This window comes from Kogia breviceps, chromosome 13 (assembly GCF_026419965.1).
Source record: "Kogia breviceps isolate mKogBre1 chromosome 13, mKogBre1 haplotype 1, whole genome shotgun sequence".
Lineage (NCBI taxonomy): Eukaryota > Metazoa > Chordata > Mammalia > Artiodactyla > Physeteridae > Kogia > Kogia breviceps.
The window spans coordinates 83,033,686-83,054,513 of NC_081322.1; the positions used below are offsets into that span (position 1 = coordinate 83,033,686).

At 41.3% G+C, this 20,828-nt stretch overlaps 1 protein-coding gene across 3 annotated transcripts in view; it reads left to right on the top strand.

Moving 5' to 3' along the window:
- TULP4 (TUB like protein 4) overlaps positions 1–20,828 on the top strand; it is a 223,230-nt gene that overhangs the window by 27,807 nt on the left and 174,595 nt on the right. Inside the window, exon 1 of one of the 3 annotated variants that reach the window (XM_067011104.1) lies at positions 10,034–10,145. The exons of the other annotated variants lie outside the window; for them this stretch is intronic. The gene's annotated coding sequence lies outside the window, so the exon portion shown is untranslated. Of the gene's footprint in view, positions 1–10,033; positions 10,146–20,828 lie in introns of those variants that run through there. 3 annotated transcript variants of the gene reach the window in all.

Sequence of the window (20,828 nt, forward strand, 5' to 3'; positions counted from 1 at the left end):
GCCTTAGAAAGCTGGCTTTTTCCGGGTGCAAGCGTGTTCTGAGCCCAGCAGAGCTGCCTCTCCCGGAGCCTGGGACACAGCCCACCGCTTGCTGCAGCTGCTCGTGTGCTTCTGTCTTGGGGGGCGCAGGCGCCAGGGTCCCGACATCCCACCAGCTTCCTCACGCACCACAGGGTCTGAACGTTGTGGCACCACTGCTGCCAAAGCCTCGGGCACTTTGTGGCCCGGGGAAGGGAGCCAGGCGGGGACTCTCACAAGGTGAGCTGGCCCTGCCTGCGACAGACCCCTGTCCCCTCCCTGCAGCTCAGGTTCTCCCACAGCCATGACCTCTCTTCGCTCTGTCTGGGTGCCTGCTCTGTCTCTCGGCAGCTCCAGGTCACTGTCCCTGGGGATTCTTCTAGAACGACCTTAAATGTGCATGTCACTTTATCAGCAAGTTCTTTGACTTTCTTTAGTAACTCATTCTCCCAGGATGGGGTCCAAGGAAATGTGCCTTTTGAGAATTCCTGTACTTAAGCAAAAAGATGGAATTTGGGCTAATATTAGTAAACAGGCAGTAACTGTTAGCAAATTAATTACAGTCTTGCTTGTAGTTCTGTTGTGGAGGACAGTAAGCGATCAGCTTGTCGAAGACCCTGTAACTTCCTGAGAACTGACATCCTGTGAGAGTACGGGATGCGGTGGGCCCCGGCGGGAGGTGTAGGAGTGTGCCGGCGTACGGACTCCCAGACTGGGGCCCTCACCTCTGCCTGAGCAGCAGTAGTGGCTGCGGTGACCTGGGGAGACCCTTCCTCTGAAGCAACAAGAACGTGTTCTTAGTTGACAGTGGACGAGTGAACACGCCCCTGATTAATGACTGCTTCAGCTGTTCTCTGGTCCTGAGCTCACAGTTTACACAGGTAACAGCCTTCGGGTCCCCTTCCCACAGCACTCTTTTGTTTTTAATTTGGAATAACTGGGAAGTGATGGGTGTAAAGCAGCACTTTCTCTGCACACGTCCCAAGGTGTTTCTGTTCTGCAAATAGGGCCTAAGCTATTAGAATCTGCAAATGTTCTTTTGTCTGGCTCCTCCTGGTCCCGAATGTCACCTTTAACAGCCCCTCAGCCAGGGAGGGTCAGGGAAAGGAGACGACTTCGTGGACGTTAAAGCGTGCGGGGGCAGGTGTGTTAGCCCAAGTCCATTGTGGGGTGCGTGACTTATGGGCTCGCCTGCATAGCAGTGATAATGCTTGACTTCACTTCGTCAGGATCATTTATTCAGAGTTCCGAACAATCCACTCACAACGACTGTAACCGCGTAGAGTGTGGACTAGCGGGGAAGTTTGCGGCAGGGCCACCAGAAGAGGGGAATGGCCTGGGCCACACAGGCAGGAGCAGCTCCTCCTCCCGGTCCTCTGCTGCCGCCGTCCTGGTCTGGGGGAGCTCAGGGTGGGCTGCGTAGGATCTTGTTTCTCCTGTCACACTAGGCTCGGTGGCTCTGACCTCTTGGTGGCCTGGGTAACTTCTTGCTTTTGTGTGGAAGCTGTTGCTGTGCACCTTGAGCATTAGATCTTACATGGGACACCTGGGGATGAGTCTCAGCTCTGGATGGTTCGGGTCAGTGATGCGCATGTCCTGAAACCACTCCCTCCTGCCGCCCTACAGAAGTCCCCAGTGTGGGGGCACCAGCAACATGCCTCATTTTCTTTTTCTGACAGCAGTAATCTTTTTGGGCTCTGTGGGGCATCTCAGGCTTGGCTTGAGGCAGCTCTGCTTTCTTCACTCAGAGATCATCCTTGCAGCCCCCGTCTCCTAATTCCTGTTAAGCCCCTCCACTTCCTTTACGCCGGGACCTTCTCAGCAGGAGGCAGAGGCAGCTGTGGGTTCCCTCCGTCTCCTGCTAGATTCCTCATCACAGTCGTGGAGTGACAACTTCAAGGGATCTTAAATCTGCCGGTTGTCAGTCGAGTGCACTGCACTGTATTTGCTTTAGGTGAAGTTCTGGGGGAGGGGTAGAGTCTGTTTTCACAGCTCCTTTCAGACTCTTCAAGGTGTCCAGTCTTGGTGGATGGTATAGTGAATTTTATTGACAATACAGCTTCATCAAGAAAGAGCCCAGTCCAGCCCCTGATCTCTCCCTTCAGTTGTTTTGATATAGTACATTTTGGAGTGTTTGGAGGGGGCAATCTAAAGTATTGGGGTTTTTTTTGCCTCTTGTTTTGAATGTAAAATGATCCAGCATTTCCAAAATATGTTTTTATTATTAGAACCGAAAGATGGTGTTTATGCTCATGTTGATTGAATTGATTGAAATGCTTAATTTTATGGACATATGCTTACCTCTTTCCTAGGATGTTACTTTGATAATACTTTTTGGCTGAGAAAATTTTTACATTATGGGTTTAGAAGAACAGTTGCTCTGATAGGAGTGAAAATTTCTTTTGATCATTTTACCTATTTTATTTTTTAATAGATGCCAGTAAGTATTTATTTGATCAAATAAATCATGATTTTTTTTCCCCTTTAAACATCTAATTGAACAAATACTTCTGGAGGGTCTACTGTCTACAGGACACTATGTTAGGTGATACAGACCCAAGTCACCGTCTCTGTATTAGGGAGTCGTGTAGGTGAGGTTTAGCCTTCCTTTACACAGACTCTGGGAGGGGGTGTGGTCAGGAAGACCGGGCATAGTTTTTAATAATGTAGAACAATTAATAATTGTTCAGAGTTTAAGTCTTGTGTTTGTTTTCTGCCATCTAGTTGAAACTTTTAAAAGATACTGTTAAATTTACACATAAACTGCATTAGTATATATCCATGCTTTAGCTCAGGTATGATAGAAGATGTTCTTTTCCTTTCTCTGTTATAATCTAATCTTTTTTAAAGTTTATTTTTCTATTGTCTTCTTTTTAAAAATATTCATTTATTTATTTTATTTTTGGCTGCGTCAAGTCTTAGCTGTGGCACACAGGATCTTCGTTGCAGCGCGCAGGCTTCTCTCTAGTTGTGGCGTGCAGGTTTTCTCTCTCTAGTTGTGGCACGCAGGCTCCAGAGCGCGTGGGCTCTGTAGTTGTGGCACGCAGGCTTAGTTGCCCCGCGGCACGTGGGATCTTAATTCCCCAACCAGGGATCGAACCTGCGTCCCCTGCATTGGAAGGCAGGTTCTTTACCACTGGACCGCCAGGGAAGTCCCTTTTTTAATCTCATCTTAATGTCATGGGAAGATAATAATACAGAGTTTGGTACTAATATGTTTAGAAAATGCTTCCTAGCCTAAGTATATGATATTCTATATGCATCAGTGAGGAAAGTCTTCATTTAATATATGGTTCAAACGATGGAAAAATCAATTTCAAATGACTTCATCAGTATTTAACTTCAGATAATTATGTTAAAAAAGGGAAGAAAGGAAGAATCTCCCTCTCCCAGCCCAGTCATTTGACACTAGCAGAACTGGGACAGTGTCCCTGGCCAGTCTCCTTCCCCTGCCCCTGGAATGGTATGGGCTACCCTGTGTTCTTGCTGAGACATACAGCAAGTAGACCCCTCTTCATTCTCTTCCAAAGAGTTCTTAGATGCAGCAGACAACTGTGAACACTGGATACTTGCGTGGCTTGGAATTAGCATGTGAACCTCTCTACCTAGAAAGTCATTCTCTGGAACATAGGGCTGTTGCTTCAAAACGGTGTTTGAAATTAGGAGATGCCTCTTTATGAGCAGGCTGAATGTTGAGGCATTAACCGTGTGGATAGACAGGAGATGCATCACGGTAGATGAAAGGGTTTGGCTTTCTCAGTAACTGGGGAGTCAAAATGGATAATTCTGTAAGTGAGAAAATGGCATATTTTAAAAATATATTCTCTCTTCATTTCCTTTTATAGATCATCTTCAGTGTTTGTTGTTGAGAGGTAGGCCTTGGTGTGAATTTTAATTAGAACTGTGGTACAACATTAATCTTGGGGTAGCAAGCCCAATGTGTTATGAATGCATTTAAAAAAAGGAATGGTTATACATTATAAAATGAATAATTGAAGCCATGCCAAGTGCACGGTACTATGCTTTTATGCCATTGTATCTTTTTTTTTTTGATATTGCTTTTTTATTTTTAATACTTTCCACTGGTCATTTATTACCTTATCCTCCCTGGTTATTTAACATTTGTTCATTTTCCTTCACCAGGAACCCATTTTCTTAGCTTCTTGGAGTAAGTGGCTGCCTGAATGTAGATTTTATTTTTACAATGAAGATTAGTTTCTTACAGAAATTCTTCAGTGAGATTAAAAAGTGCTTCACACCAAAGGAGAAAACCATGGTCAGGAAGAGTCCCTTCACGAGTTGATCTCCACCTCAGATGGCTGCCTCGGTGCCTCTGTAGCCAGGAAAGCTGTCGGCACAGTGCCTGCTGGCTGCGGGCACAGAGCTGAGAGCCCAGCTGTCCCAGCTGCCCAGTGGCCCTAGTCGGGTGATTTTGTATTTGAGTCCCCAAGCCATTATCGGGTTTGCAGGAGACAGTCTTACATTCTAATGCTATTTGAAAGGTGCATTCTTATCGTGCAGTACACATTTTAACCATTTAAATTGGGAGAGGGAAACACTGTCATTTGTCATCTAAATTAGAAAGTCAGGGATGTGTTTTACTGATAGTTTCTTCACTGCTTAGCACAGAGGCTGGGGTGTAAGGTGCTCAAGTTGTCGACTGAAAAGAAATGCACAGCCTAGAAGTTGAGAAATACGTATTATTCGGCTGATTTAATGAGGGCTTAAGCCAGAAGGCAGCCTCTCAGATTGCTCTGAGGAACTGCTCCCAAGGGTGTGGGAGGAGCTGGAATATACAGGGGTTTGTGCAACAAAAACCAAGTAGTGGGAACATCAAAATACTAGTGTTAATTAAAGAAAACCAGACATCTCAAATTAATGAATTTAGACTCTTCCATGTATGGGAAGGTACGCATTGAAATGAGCACCTTCAGTGAGTCTGGGCTCATTGAAATCATTCCTTTGATACGCACCTTAGCTATCTGGGGCCAGTATCCATCCTGAGTTCCCTCAGGCCTCACTGTGGGAAGGCGCGGAAAAGGGGGAGCCTGTAGTGGCTGATGGCTTGATGGCGGCAACATCCTTTGTTTGCTGGTATGACAGGCCGCATTCTTAGTCCACAGGTGTTTGTTCAGTGAACTAATAGAGGGACAGATGTATGGATAAATAAATTTAGTTGATTTTTATTCTTAAAATATTTTATTTAGATAGAAATAGCAGGTATCTTATGTTATATCTGAGAAAAAAGAGCCACTTTGAATCCTTCGTGCTCCCAAGTTTTGGGGTGAGTGGCTGGGAGGGACATGGATCATCACATAGGGCCTGGTAGAGCTAGCTGCCTCAGCTTGGGAATGTTCTGGGAAGGATATTCAAAAAGGCAGGAGAAAGAAACGGAATTTTGTCATTAGTTTCCATGCATTTTACTGGTATCTGAGAGAGTTAATTGAGACTTTGGGCTCCCTGGGCTGAAGTCCTGGCTTTAATATCCTTATTTACAGAACCAGCCTAAATAGTGGGGTCTTTTTTCCCCATCCTGGCATTTAATCCTTCCATCAGCGCAAAGGGATGAGGCACTGAAGTGGCAGCACTTCGCAGGTGACAGAGGGAAGCCCGGAGATGGAGTGTGAGCCTTAGGGCCCTTATCTTAATGTGTAACTTAATCTGATAAGCGGCATGCTTCTGTTTGTGGTTTGCTTTGCTGTGCAAAAGCTTTTAAGTTTCATTCGGTCCCATTTGTTTATTTTTGTTTTTATTTCCATTGCTCTAGGAGGTGGGTCAAAAAGGATCTTGCTGTGGTTTATGTCAGAATGTTCTGCCTATGTTTTCCTCTAAGAGTTTGATAGTGTCTGGCCTTACATTTAGGTCTTAATCCATTTTGAGTTTATTTTTGTGTATGGTGTTAGGGAGTGTTCTAATTACATGTAGCTGTCCTGTTTTCCCAGCACCACTTGTTGAAGAGGCTGTCTTTTCTCCATTGTATATTCTTGCCTCCTTTATCAAAAATAAGGTGACCATATGTGCATGGTACCCTCAGAATGGGAGAAAATATTTGCAAATGAAGCAACGGACAAAGGATCAATCTCCAAAATTTACAAAGAGCTCATGCAGCTCAATATCAAAAAAACAAACAGCCCAATCCAGAAATGGGCAGAAGACCTAAATAGACATTTCTCCAAAGAAGATACACAGATTGCCAACAAACACATGAAAGGATGCTCAATATCACTAATCATTAGAGAAATGCAAATCAAAACTACAGTGAGATATCACCTCAAACCAGTCAGAATGGCCATCATCAAAAAATCTACAAACAATAAATGCTGGAGAGGGTGTGGAGAAAAGGGAAGCCTCCTGCACTGTAAATTGATACAGCCACTATAGAGAACAGTATAGAGGTTCCTTAAAAAACTAAAAATAGAACTACCATACGACCCAGCATTCCTACTACTGGGCATATACCCTGAGAAAACCATAATTCAAAAAGAGTCATGTACCTCAGTGTTCTCTGCAGCTCTGTTTACAATAGCCAGGACATGGAAGCACTAAGTGTCCATGAACAGATGAATGGATAAAGAAGATGTGGCACATATATACAATGGAATATTACTCAGCCATAAAGAGAAATGAAATTATTTGTAGTGAGGTGGATGGACCTAGAATCTGTCATACAGAGTGAAGTAAGTCAGAAAGAGAAAAACAAATACCGTATGCTAACACATATATATGGAATCTTAAAAAAAAAAAGGTTCTGATGAACCTAGGGGCAGGGCAGGAATAAAGGCACAGACGTAGAGAATGGACTTGAGGACATGGGGAGGGGGAAGGGTGGGCTGAGACGAAGTGAGAGAGTGGCATGGACATATATACACTACCAAAGGTAAAATAGATAGCTAGTGGGAAGCAGCCGCATAGCACAGGGAGATCAGCTCGGTGCTTTGTGACCACCTGGAGGGGTGGGATAGGGAGGGTGGGAGGGAGACGCAAGAGGGAGATATGGGGATATATGTATATGTATATGTATAGCTGATTCACTTTGTTATAAAGCAGAAACTAACACACCATTGTGAAGCAATTATACTCCAGTAAAGATGTTTTTTTAAAAAAAGTCATGCTTTTTAGGAAGACCGGGACGGACACGTTCTCTGTTCACCTCATAGCACATTTCAGACCACAGTACCCTAACCCTCAAAAAACTGCCGTTACCTATTAACGTTAAGTTTTTATTCGTGTTTCACTCTAGGAAATAATTGTAAATCCTCTTGTACATTTGTGTGAGATTGTTACAGACATTATCTTTTCCATCGTCTGATGGCCATTCTGTAGTGCTTTGATACTGAAATTTTTTCAGAATACAGTAATAGAGAAAATGTTTCTTTCCTGGGTAATAGACAGTTTCCTCATTTCTGATAATAAGCTTTATGTAAGCCATCCTGAGTCTCCTTCTGCCCTGGTTTCAGGCATATACTTAAGGCCAAGATTTTTGTGCTCAGTGTTGACATTTTTTCTGTCTCCTTTTTCTTAACTTTTTTCTTTTAAAACTGTTTTAAGGTGATAAATAATCTTATTTTATTTTGTATGCACTTTTTAATCAGGTGCTTTAAATTCTTTCTGGAGAGATTTGTGGTTTTAATAGACTCATTAAAACAACGGTGCATGTTCATTATTCCTTAAGTACTTGCTTTGAGTTTACGCTTGTTGTACTACAGCCTTTTTTTCCTGCTAACTCCAGTCGACTTTTCTTTCTTGTTTAGTCCTCGGCCAGGCTTAGTATTTCCATATTTAGGTATACTAAGACTATTTTATTTAAGATCTTAAGGTTGTGTTGTGGTATAAGAACTTGAAGGAAACAGAACTGATCTGTTTCTTCTGAAAGCTTAAGCTTTTGATAAATGACTCTGAATCCCTTCTGAGAACCTGGGTGATATAAATCATTGCCCTAACCCAAGACTTACGTTCATTATCTCCAGCTGTGATTATTGCCCTTAATTGAAATGCGGTTTCAGGGAAGATTTGGATCATTATCCTTTTTCCTGCTACCCCTGTCTTCTCGTTTGAGGTGATGCTGTTTTCTGGGAGAAGGGTTACTCACAGTGATGAGAGAGCATCATAGTGGAGATTTAAATTCTGCACTTCATTTTCTCATGTTTTATTTCCACACTTACTCAGCCTATGAATTAACTGAATTTTCCCCGACACTTTTCATTCTTGTTAGTGTTACTGTAACAACGCCTGTGGGAAGCAGTATCTGGATCCTGTAGGGGCACAGACGCTTTCCTTGATGAACCCCATTTCATATCAACTTTTTCTCAGTTTTGAATTCTTTCAGCTATTTGATATACAGAACGTTATATTATGTGAAAAGCTACAGAGTTGTGTGCCTGTCAGTGCTAAGATGTGGTGGTGTGACACTAGATCTTTATCCAGCTTCTTTGAGCTTCCTTTTGCTAATTATGACTATCTCCCATGTATGGTTATTACAAAAAAAGAAATAATAAAAAAACCTCTTGAAGCATTATGCTTGACTACATTCAGTAATAATTGAATTAAAATAATAGGCATTTCCAAGCCCTTGGTGATGGTCCACTTATTCCCCAATCTTTATAACCAAATTCCTTTGTAAAGCAGCACCTTAACATGGAATGTGACAAGGTTTGGCTTGTGCTGTGAATCTTATGATTTCACAGTAGCATAACACAACTGATAATTTGTTTACAGTAATGGAACATCCACTTCATTTATCTCATTTCCTGTACATGGGGTTTCCTGTGCCATATCTCCTACTTGAATTTTTTTTTTTTTTTTTTTTTTTTTTGTGGTACGTGGGCCTCTCACTGTTGTGGCCTCTCCCGTTGCGGAGCACAGGCTCCGGACGCGCAGGCTCAGCGGCCATGACTCATGGGCCCAGCCGCTCCGCGGCATGTGGGATCTTCCCGGACCGGGACACGAACCCGTGTCCCCTGCATCGGCAGGCGGATTCTCAACCACTGCGCCACCAGGGAAGCCCTCTCCTACTTGAATTGCTTTAACTTTAGATCTGTGTACTTGTCTTGAATTTTTTTTGATAAGTTATATATACAAATGATAGAGTAATGTTCCTAAATTGTCCTTTTCAACTGGTGGAAGTACTGGTAAAGATAAGCATTGTTTTCTTTTTCTTCCAGTCATCCTTCAGAACTAATTTCTGAAGTTCACATTGGTCTCCTTGTCATTATGAAGTAAACACCTGCGTTTTGTCTTCTGCCCTCCAGGCCTTGTGCGCCACACTCTGGGTCCTGCTCTTCCCCAGCCAGCCCTAGCTACCTCCCAGGTGGGCTTGTGCGTTTCCTTTGCCTGCTCCAGGCATATCCTGCTTTGACTGCTCACCTTGTTTCAGCTCTTGCTCACCTTAGGGATGATTTCTAAACCGACGTTGGAAGGTGGTAGGTGGTAGTGTGTGAACCCCTCCTGGAAATGGAAGCTGACCAGATGTTATGGAAACCTTCCTGCTAGAAACACTTCCACTAGAAATACTGGAGAAAATAAAACAAACACTCTTTTATTATCTTTATTATAAGAAAGTGAGAAACCCACAGGTGGGGAAAAAGATACAGCGGAGTGAACGTTTCTGAGAGAGAGAGAGAGAGAGAGAGGGTTTAAAACCAGAGTGGGACATGACGGTGAGGGGACTTCTACTGATTCTGGGGACCTAGATTTCAAGGAGAAGGTTTCATCTGAACCTCTTTGAAGGGCTAGGCTGGGAGTATGCGTGGGGTGGGAACATCCATTAGCAAAGGGAGGACTTGTCTTCTTAGCTTTAAAAAAATAGTCTCTTTTGAATCTTGTAGGATTTGGGATTTGAATTTATGCCACCTGCATGGTCTGGAAAACCCCAAGATGGGAAGCTCATCTCAGTGCATCTGGGTTGGAAGTGCCCAAGAGCTTGGCAGAAGTAAACACAAATCCCCTCTGGAAGAATGCCACCCTCAACCCCCTGATTATGAGCTCTGAAGTACGGACAGACAACAAAGCCTAGATGTGTAAGGAAATGAGCCACCATAAGGACAGTCACCTTGGAGCCCATTGTGATGTGCCGTTTGTTCATCTCTTCATTCCTCACATCTTTATCTACCAGTCATTGTATATACGAGGTGCGCTTCTCAGTGCTGAGGTTATCACAGCAAAATATTCTGTGGGGAAGTGGGTATTGCTGTTGACCCGAGGCTTTGGTACGTTTGCCCCAGAGTCCTGCCCACTTCAGGTTTCTGAGTCACTTCCAGGAAACTCTGGTGCTTTTTCGTCCCCAGTTTGAAGACCTTTATTTTACAAGTGAAAAAAGTGAGACCACGGTGGTTAAGTAACCTGCCCAAGGTATGAACCTCAGTTTCCTTGTCTGTAGAATGGGGATAATACCTACCTCTTCGGTACTATCATGATGAAAGGTTAACCTACACGTCACCTGCCACAAATAATCCTATTCTTCCTTTTCTGTGCCACTGATAGTCACAGATGGTACGGACTTAGTTCTCCTGACTTTCAGGCTAAATGCTGTTTTACTACTGGTTCGACTCCATGAGATCTAAGACTGTTCAAGCCCGTACAGAGTCCCACACTTTCACCCTTAATTGTTCTCTGATTATTTCATGATTGTGAGTTTTGCTTCCATTAGTTAGACTGTGAACTGTTTAAGGTCAGGGACCAGATCTTGTATTTTTATATTAATTTTGTATTATCTAGTCACGGGCTGGTTACTTGGTAGAGGTTTTATAATATTTGTTTATTGTTGCTTGATTAAGCATGTAATGCCATTGCTATGAGGAAATGAAAATATTTCTGTCCCCAAAAGTTATTATGGTCATAATGTGAGAGTTTTGACAAAGTAAGAAAATACTTCTGCTGGCTGTTTATGATGTAGACATCTGTATTCTGCTCTCTATCCGTGATGGATAAGATGATTCCCACCTGGCTCCCTGCTGCAGTGTGCTTTTGAGTCCAAGACTGCTCATTCATTCAGGGCCGGGCACGTGTGTAAGTGCTGCTCACCAAGCTCCGACTCTGTGTATTGGAAATTATTGAATACCCCACAGCCATTTCTGTGTAGTCCTAAGCACATGTTTAGGATTGGAAATGTGTCCACTTGCATGGGCTCTGGGCCATCAGTCAGCTCTGGTCCCCTGCCTTCCTGCCCTGCCCTCTGCCCCAGGGCACGGCCTCGATGGGCAGTCAGGCGTGCTCTCTGTGTCTGCCCTGTCCGTCTGTTGGCTGTGGGTCAGGCATTCCTGCTCACCATTGGAACCAAGAAGGAATCACTTGGAAGTTATCCCTCCCATAGAACCCAACTGAGGCTGGGCAATAGCTAGGACTCTGTTCTCGTTCAGTTGCTGGCTGCATTTCAGCGATCCATTTGAGCCCACCCCACCCCCCGCCTTTTTTTTTTTTTTCGTGGTACGCAGGCCTCTCACTGTTGTGACCTCTCCCGCTGCGGAGCACAGGCTCCGGACGCGCAGGCCCAGCGGCCATGGCTCACGGGCCCAGCCGCTCCGCGGCACGTGGCATCTTTCTGGACCGGGGCACGAACCCGCGTCCCCTGCATCAGCAGGCGGATTCTCAACCACTGTGCCACCAGGGAAACCCTGAGCTCCTTTTAAAAAAAATTCATTTATTTATTTACTTTTGGCTGTGTTGGGTCTTCGTCGCTGCACGCGGGCTTTCTCTAGTTGCAGCGAGCGGGGGCTACTCCTCGTTGAGGTGCGCAGGCTTCTCGTTGCGGTGGCTTCTCTTGTTGCGGAGCACGGGCTGTAGGCGCATGGGCTTCAGTAGTTGTGGCTTGTGGGCTCTAGAGCACAGGCTCAGTAGTTGTGGTGCACGGGCTTAGTTGCTCCATGGCATGTGGGATCTTCCCAGACCAGGGCTTGAACCTGTGTCCCCTGCATTGGCAGGTGGATTTTTAACCACTGTGCCTCCAGGGAAGCCCTGTGTAATTGCTTTTAACTTATTAGTTTTGTAGTCATATTTCTTTGACACTTATTCTTTAAAATATGTTGAGACTCAACTTTACATGGTAATTTTTTAAAATGTTCTTTTGTGCTTGAGAAGAATATGCATTCTATGAATAGGATACAAGATTCTGTATTCGTTCATTAAGACCAAGTTTGTTAATTGTGACATTAACATCTTCTAACTGTTTACTTTTTTTCCCCCAGCTTGATTTATAAGTAATTGAGAGCTAATTGAACTCTTGTATTTTGATGGTGGATAACTGATTTCTCCCTGTCACTTTTTGCTTTGTGTATTTCAAGGTTATTTCACTTTTAGTTTTATCAGGTTAGAGTTGTGATGTGCGCAGGGTGAATAGGACTGTTGATCACACTGTGGTTAGCTCTCTTCTTTGCTCCATGTTAACTACTTTTGCCTTAAAAATGTATTTTGTTTGATATTAATAGAGTAACCCTAGCTTTCTTTTAGTTTCTGTATACATAGCATATCTTCTTTTTAAAATCCTTTTCTTTTCTTTTTTTATTATTATTTTTAATATCTTTATTGGAGTATAATTGCTTTACAATGGTGTGTTAGTTTCTCCTTTATAACAAAGTGAATCAGTTATACATATACACATGTTCCCATATCTCTTCCCTCTTGCATCTCCCTCCCTCCCACCCTCCCTATCCCACCCTCTAGGTGGTCACAAAGCACCAGCTGATCTCCCTGTGCTATGTGGCTGCTTCCCACTGGCTATCTATTTTACGTTTGGTAGTGTATACATGTCCATGCCACTCTCTCACTTTAAAATCCTTTTATTTTCATTCTTAACTTGATCTTAGGTTTTGGGTATGTCTCTTGTGAAAGCATTTAACTGTTTTTCTGGGTTTTTTTCCCTTTGGTGTAATCTGAGATACTCTTTGAACTGGCAAGACTAGGTCTTTTAATCATTGATGTGTTGTGATGACTAATATATTTGCATTTAACTTCTATCTCTTGTTTTCATTTATTCTGCCTTTTGTTTCATTTTGCTCTTTTCAGAGGACTGATTTGAATCCACTGGCACCTCCTCGGTTTTTCTGTCTTGTGACTGGGGTGTTGTATACTTTGTTTCTGGTCTTTCAGAGATTGCCCTTTACAATTCACCACACGCTTCCCTAAGCGAATCAAGTGTAAAGTCAACTAGTGCTTTAACTTTCTGAACATTATAAGGGCCTTAGGCTATAGCTCTGATCATTCTTCTTTTCACCAAATTGTCTTTTTTTTTTTCTTTTTTTTTCGTTTTCTATTTCCCTCTTCAAATAGACACAGGTCAGTGGTTAATCACAGGGGCTAGAAACCTACAGCCAGTTTGAACCCCAGCTCTGCCACCTACTAGATGAGTAAAGTTGGGCAAAGTGCTTAACTTCCCTGTGCCTCAGTTTCCTCATCTGTAAAGTATGGACAGTAAAAGGACTTTTTTCCTGAGGCCAGGGGTTTTGAATGAGAAATGCAGTACCTATAGAGCATTTAGAACTGTATCTGGTGGTTAGCAGGTGCTGTGTAAGTGTCTGCTATTATTGTTCTTTTTTGAAAAGACAGTGTTTAATTTTACCTACGTGTTTAACATTTCCATTTTCATCGTTTCTTCTTCTATTTTAGACGTTCCTTCTGAGTCATTCTCCTACCTGAAAAATATTCTTTAGAAGTTATTTTGTGAGTTCAGCTGGTTTTAAAATTTAGCTTTTGCCCTTTTTAATCATCTTTGTTATAAACTTTTAATTCTTAGAAGACAGTATTTCTGGGGCTTCCCTGGTGGCACAGTGGTTGAGAGTCTGCCTGCCGATGCAGGGGACACAGGTTCGTGCCCCGGTCCGGGAAGATCCCACATGCCGCCGAGCGGCTGGGCCCATGAGCCATGGTCACTGAGCCTGCGCGTCCGGAGCCTGTGCTCCACAAAGGGAGAGGCCACAACAGTGAGAGGCCCGCGTACTGAAAAAAAAAAAAAAAAAAAAAAAAAAAAAGACAGTATTTCTGGGTATATAATTCTGTGTTACATATCCAGAATAGAATTCTGTATTTTTTGTCAGTGCTTTGAAGATCTTAGTTCATTGATCTCTGCCATTGTTGCTGTTGAGATGTCTGTTCTCAGTCTGTCATTGCTCTGTAAGTCCCTGTCTATTTGGCTCTGTGTTTCGCTAAATGTACTCAGGTGTGCATTTCTTTTTTATTTATCTACCTTGGTGTGTGTGTTTATGTGTGTGTGTGTGTGTGTGTGTGTGAGTGTGTGTAGTGCTTCTTGTATCTGTGGATGTTTGATCAGTTCTGGCCAATTCTGTCTATGTCTTCAGGTATTTTCCATTTTCTTTGTACTATCCTTTTGGAATTCCACTTAGATCTGTCCTCCTTTTCTCTTAATCTTTCCTTTATATTTATATCTCCTTGTGCCTCTGTACTACAGAAGCTTTCATGAGATTTCTTGAGCTGTTAGATCCAGTTCATTAATCCCTTTTTTGGCTGATGTCTCATATATTGCATTCTGTGATAGTGATTAGGCTTTCCTTTTGTCTCTCTCTGGTCAGTTTAGATAGTGTCTTATTGCTTGCTTTTTTATTCCTTTAAGCATTTAACTAATTATTTTATTTCTTCCTTCCTAATCTGGTGAGTTCAACCATATCATTATGGATTTTCTGGCTGTTGGATCTGTCCATTTCTGATAGAGGAGTGTTGAAGACTCCAACTGTGATAGTGGACTCATCTCTTTTCCCTTGCAGTGCTGTCACTTTTTTGACTCACGTAATTTGATGCTCTCTTGTTAGGTACATACACATTAAGGAGTATTACATCTTCTTGGGGAATTGACTCCTTTATCATTATGTAATGCCATTATTTATCCCTGAAAATTTTTCTTATTCTGAAGTCTGCTGTGTCTGAAATTAATATCGGTTCTCCCAGTTTTTAAATTTGTGTTAGCCTGGTATATCTTTATCAATAGATGTAGCTTTTAATCTATATGTGTCTTTTTATATATATATATATATTTTTATTTACCTGTCTTTTTTTAACATCTTTATTGGAGTATAGTTGCTTTACAATGATGTGTTAGTTTCTGCTTTATAACAAAGTGAATCAGTTATATATATACATATGTTCCCATGTCTCTTCCCTCTTGCATCTCCCTCCCTCCCACCCACCCTCCCTATCCCACCCCTCTAGGTGGTCACAAACCACTGAGCTGATCTCCTTGTGCTATGTGCTAGATATCTATTTTACATTTGGTAATGTATATATGTCCATGCCACTCTCTCACTTTGTCACAGCTTACCCTTCCCCCTCCCCATATCCTCAAGTCCATTCTCTAGTAGGTCTGTGTCTTTATTCCCGTCTTACCCCTATGTTCTTCATGACCTTTTTTTTTTCTTAGATTCCATATATATGTGTTAGCATATGGTATTTATTTTTCTCTTTCTGACTTACTTCACTCTGTATGACAGACTCTTTACCTCACTAGAAATAACTCAATTTCGTTTCTTTTTCTGGCTGAGTAATATTCCATTGTATATATGTGCCACATCTTCTTTATCCATTCATCCGATGATGGACACTTAGGTTGCTTCCATGTCCTGGCTGTTGTAAATAGAGCTGCAGTGAACATATTGGTACATGACTGTTTTTGAATTATGGTTTGCTCAGGGTATATGCCCAGTAGTGGGATTGCTGGGTCGTATGGTAGTTCTATTTGTAGTTTTTTAAGGAACCTCCATACTGTTCTCCACAGTGGCTGTATCAATTTACATTCCCACCAGCAGTGCAAGAGTGTTCCCTTTTCTCCACACCCTCTCCAGCATTTATTGTTTGTAGATTTTTTGATGATGGCCATTGTGACTGGTGTGAGATGATATCTCATTGTAGTTTTGATTTGCATTTCTCTAATGATTAATGATGTTGAGCATTCTTTCATGTGTTTGTTGGCAATCTGTATATCTTCTTTGGAGAAGTGTCTATTTAGGTCTTCTGCCCATTTTTGGATTGGGTTTTTTGTTATTGAGCAGAATGAGTTGCTTGTAAATTTTGGAGATTAATCCTTTGTCCGTTGCTTCATTTGCAAATATTTTCTCCCATTCTGAGGGTTGTCTTTTGGTCTTGTTCATGGTAGCCTTTGCTGTGCAAAAGCTTTTAAGTTTCATTAGGTCCCATTTGTTTATTTTTGTTATTATTTCCATTTCTCTAGGAGATGGGTCAAAAAGGATCTTGCTGTGATTTATGTCACAGAGTGTTTTGCCTATGTTTTCCTCTAAGAGTTTGAGAGTTTCTGGCCTTACATTTAGGTTTTTAATCCATTTTTAGCTTATTTTTTTGGTATGGTGTTAGGGAGTGTTCTACTCTCATACTTTTACATGTAGCTGTCCTGTTTTCCCACCACCACTTATTGAAGAGGCTGTCTTTTCTCCACTGTATATTCTTGCCTCCTTTATCAAAAATAAGGTGACCATATGTGCATGGGTTTATCTCTGGGCTTTCTATCCTGTTCCCTTGATCTATATTTTTGTTTTTGTGCCAGTCCCATACTGTCTTGATTACTGTAGCTTTGTAGTATAGTCTGAAGTCAGGGAGCCTGATTCCTCCAGCTCCACTTTTCGTTCTCAAGATTGCTTTGGCTATTCGGGGTCTTTTGTGTTTCCATACAAATTGTGAAATTTTTTGTTCTAGCTCTGTGAAAAATGCCAGTGGTAGTTTGATAGGGATCGTATTGAATCTGTAGATTGCTTTGGGTAGTAGAGTCATTTTCACAATATTGATTCTTCCAATCCAAGAACATGGTATATCTTTCCATCTATTTGTATCATCTTTAATTTCTTTCATCAATGTCTTATAATTTTCTGCATACAGGTCTTTTGTCTCCTTAGGTAGGTTTATTCCTAGATATTTTATTCTTTTTGTTGCAGTGGTAAATGGGAGTGTTTTCTTAATTTCACTTTCAGATTTTTCATCATTAGTGTACAGAAATGAAAGAGATTTCTGTGCGTTAATTTTGTATCCTGCTACTTTACCAAATTCATTGATTAACTCTAGTAGTTTTCTCGTAGCATCTTTACGATTCTCTATGTATAGTATCATGTCATCTGCAAACAGTGACAGCTTTACTTCTTCTTTTCCAATTTGGATTCCTTTTATTTTTTTTCTTCTCTGATTGCTGTGGCTAAAACTTCCAAAACTATGTTGAATAATAGTGGTGAGAGTGGGCAACCTTGTCCCTGATCTTAGTGGAAATGGTTTCAGTTTTTCACCATTGAGGATGCTGTTGGCTGTGGGTTTGTCATATATCGCCTTTATTATGTTGAGGAAAGTTCCGTCTGTGCCTAGTTTCTGCAGGGTTTTTATCATAAATGAGTGTTGAATTTTGTCGAAAGCTTTCTCTGCATCTACTGAGATGATCATATGGTTTTTCCTCCTTCAGTTCGTTAATATGGTGTATCACATTGATTGATTTGTGTATATTGAAGAATCCTTCTATTCCTGGAATAAACCCCACTTGATCATGGTGTATGATTCTTTTAATGTGCTGTTGGATTCTGTTTGCTAGTATTTTGTTGGGGATTTTTGCATCTGTGTTCATCAGTGATACGGGCCTGTAGTTTTCTTTTTTTGTGACATCTTTGTCTGGTTTTGGTATCAGGGTGATGGTGGCTTTGTAGAATGAGATTGGGAGTGTTCCTCCCTCTGCTATATTTTGGAAGAATTTGAGATGGATAGGTGTTAGCTCTTCTCTAAATGTTTGATAGAATTCTCCTGTGAAGCCATCTGGTCCTGGGCTTTTGTTTGTTGGAAGATTTTTAATCACCGTTTCAATTTCAGTGCTTGTGATTGGTCTGTTCATATTTTCTATTTCTTCCTGGTTCAGTCTCGGCAGGTTGTGCATTTCTAAGAATTTGTCCATTTCTTCCAGGTTGTCCATTTTATTGGCATACAGTTGCTTGTAGTAATCTCTCATGATCCTTTGTATTTCTGCAGTTTCAGTTGTTACTTTTCCTTTTTCATTTGTAATTCTATTGATTTGAGTCTTCTCCCTTTTTTTCTTGATGAGTCTGGCTAACGGTTTATCAATTTTGTTTATGTTCTCAAAGAACCAGCTTTTAGTTTTATTCATCTTTGCTGTTGTTTCTTTCATTTCTGTTTTATTTATTTCTGATATGATCTTTATGATATCTTTCCTTCTGCTAACTTTGGGGTTTTTTTGTTCTTCTTTCTCTGACTGCTTTAGGTGCAAGGTTAGGTTGTTTATTTGAGATGTTTCCTGTTTCTTAAGGTAGGATTGTATTGCTATAGACTTCCCTCTTAGAACTACTTTTGCTGCATCCCATAGGTTTTGGGTCACTGTGTCTCCATTGTCATTTGTTTCTAGGTATTTTTTGATTTCCTCTTTGATTTCTTCAGTGATCACTTCGTTATTAAGTAGTGTATTGTTTAGCCTCTATGTGTGTATATTTTACAGATCTTTTCCTGTAATTGATATCTAGTCTCATAGCATTGTGGTTGGAAAAGATACTTGATACGATTTCAATTTTCTTAAATTTACCAAGGCTTGATTTGTGACCCAAGATATGATCTGTCCTGGAGAATGTTCCGTGAGCATTTGAGAAAAATGTGTAGTCTGTTGTTTTTGTATGGAGTGTCCTATAAATATCATTTAAGTCCATGTTGTTTAATGTATCATTTAAAGCTTGTTTCCTTATTTATTTTCACTTTGGATGATCTGTCCATTGGTGAAAGTGGGGTGTTAAAGTCCCCTACTATGATTGTGTTACTGTCGATTTCCCCTTTTATGGCTGTTAGTATTTGCCCTATGTACTGAGGTGCTCCTATGTTGTGTGCATAAATATTTACAATTGTTATTATCTTCTTCTTGGATTGATCCCTTGATCATTATGTAGTGTCTTTCTTTGTCTCTTGTAATAGTCTTTATTTTAAAGTCTATTTTGTCTGATATGAGAATTGCTACTCCAGCTTTCTTTTGATCTCCATTTGCATGGACTATCTTTTTCCATCCCCTCACTTTCAGTCTGTATGTGTCCCTAGGTCTGAAGTGGGTCTCTTGTAGACTGCATATATATGGGTCTTGTTTTTGTATCCATTCAGCCAGTCTGTGTCTTTTGGTGGGAGCATTTAATCCATTTAGATTTAAGGTAATTATCGATATGTATGTTCCTATTCCCATTTTCTTAATTGTTTTGGGTTTGTTATTGTAGGTCTTTGCCTTTTCTTGTGTTTCTTGCCTAGAGAAGTTCCTTTAGCATTTGTGTAAAGCTGGTTTGGTGGTACTGAACTCTCTCAGCTTTTGCTTGTCTGTAAAGGTTTTAATTTCTCCATCAAATCTAAATGAGATCCTTGCTGGGTAGAGTAATCTTGGTTGTAGTTTTTTCTCCTTCATCACTTTAAATATGTCGTGCCACTCGCTTCTGGCTTGCAGAGTTTCTCCTGAAAGATCAGCTGTTAACCTTATGGGGATTCCCTTGTGTGTTATTTGTTGGTTTTGCCTTGCTGCTTTTAAATGTTTTCTTTGTATTTAATTTTTGATAGTTTGATTAATATGTGTCTTGGAGTGTTTCTCCTTGGATTTATCCTGTATGGGACTCTCTGTGCTTCCTGGACTTGATTAATTTCCTTTCCCATATTAGGGAAGTTTTCAACTATAATCTATGCAAATATTTTCTCAGTCCCTTTCTTTTCCTCTTCTTCTTCTGGGACCCCTATAATTCGAATGTTGGTGCGTTTATTGTTGTCCCAGAGGTCTCTGAGACTGTCCTCAGTTCTTTTCATTCTTTTTTCTTTATTCTGCTCTGCAGTAGTTATTTCCACTATTTTATCTTCCAGATCACTTATCCGTTCTTCTGCCTCAGTTATTCTGCTATTGATCCCTCTAGAGTATTTTTAATTTCATTTATTGTGTTGTTCCTCATTGCTTGTTTCCTCTTTAGTTCTTCTAGGTTTGTGTTAAGTGTTTCTTGCATTTTCTCTATTCTGTTTCCACGATTTTGAATCATCTTTACTATCATTATTCTGAATTCTTTTTCAGGTAGACTGCCTATTTCCTCTTTATTTGTCGGTCTGGTGGGCTTTTACCTTGTTCCTTCATCTGCAGTGTGTTTTTCTGTCTTCTCATTTTGCTTACCTTACTGTGTTTGGTGTCTCCTTTTTGCAGCCTGCAGGTTCGTAGATCCTGTTGTTTTTGGTTTCTGTCCCCAGTGTCTAAAGTTGGTTCAGTGGGTTGTGTAGGCTTCCTGGTGGAGGGGACTAGTGCTTGTGTTCTGGTGGATGAGGCTGGATCTTGTCTTTCTCGTGGGCAGGTCCACATCTGGTGGTGTGTTTTGGGGTGTCTGTGGCCTTATTATGATTTCAGGCAGCCTCTCTGCTAATGGATGGGGCTGTGTTCCTGTCTTGCTAGTTGTTTGGCATAGGGTGTCCAGCTCCAGCACTGTAGCTTGCTGGTCGTTGAGTGAAGCTGGGTCTTGGTGTTGAGATGGAGATCTCTGGAAGATTTTTGCCATTTGACATTACATGGAGCTGGGATGTCTCTTGTGGACCAGTGTCCTGAAGTTGGCTCTCCCACCTCAGAGGCACAGCACTGACTCCTGGCTGGAGCACCAAGAGCCTTTCATCCACATGGCTCAGAATAAAAGGGATAAAAAATAAGAAAGAAAGAGAGAAAGAGAGAAAGAAAGAAGAAAGGAGAAAGGAAGAAGGAAGGAAGGAAGAAAGCAAGCAAGCAGGGAGGGAGGGAGGGAAGGGAAGGAAGGAAGGAAGGAGATAAAATAAAGTAAGAAAATAAAATAAAGTTATTAAAATAAAAAATAATTATTAAAAAAGTTTTTCTAAAA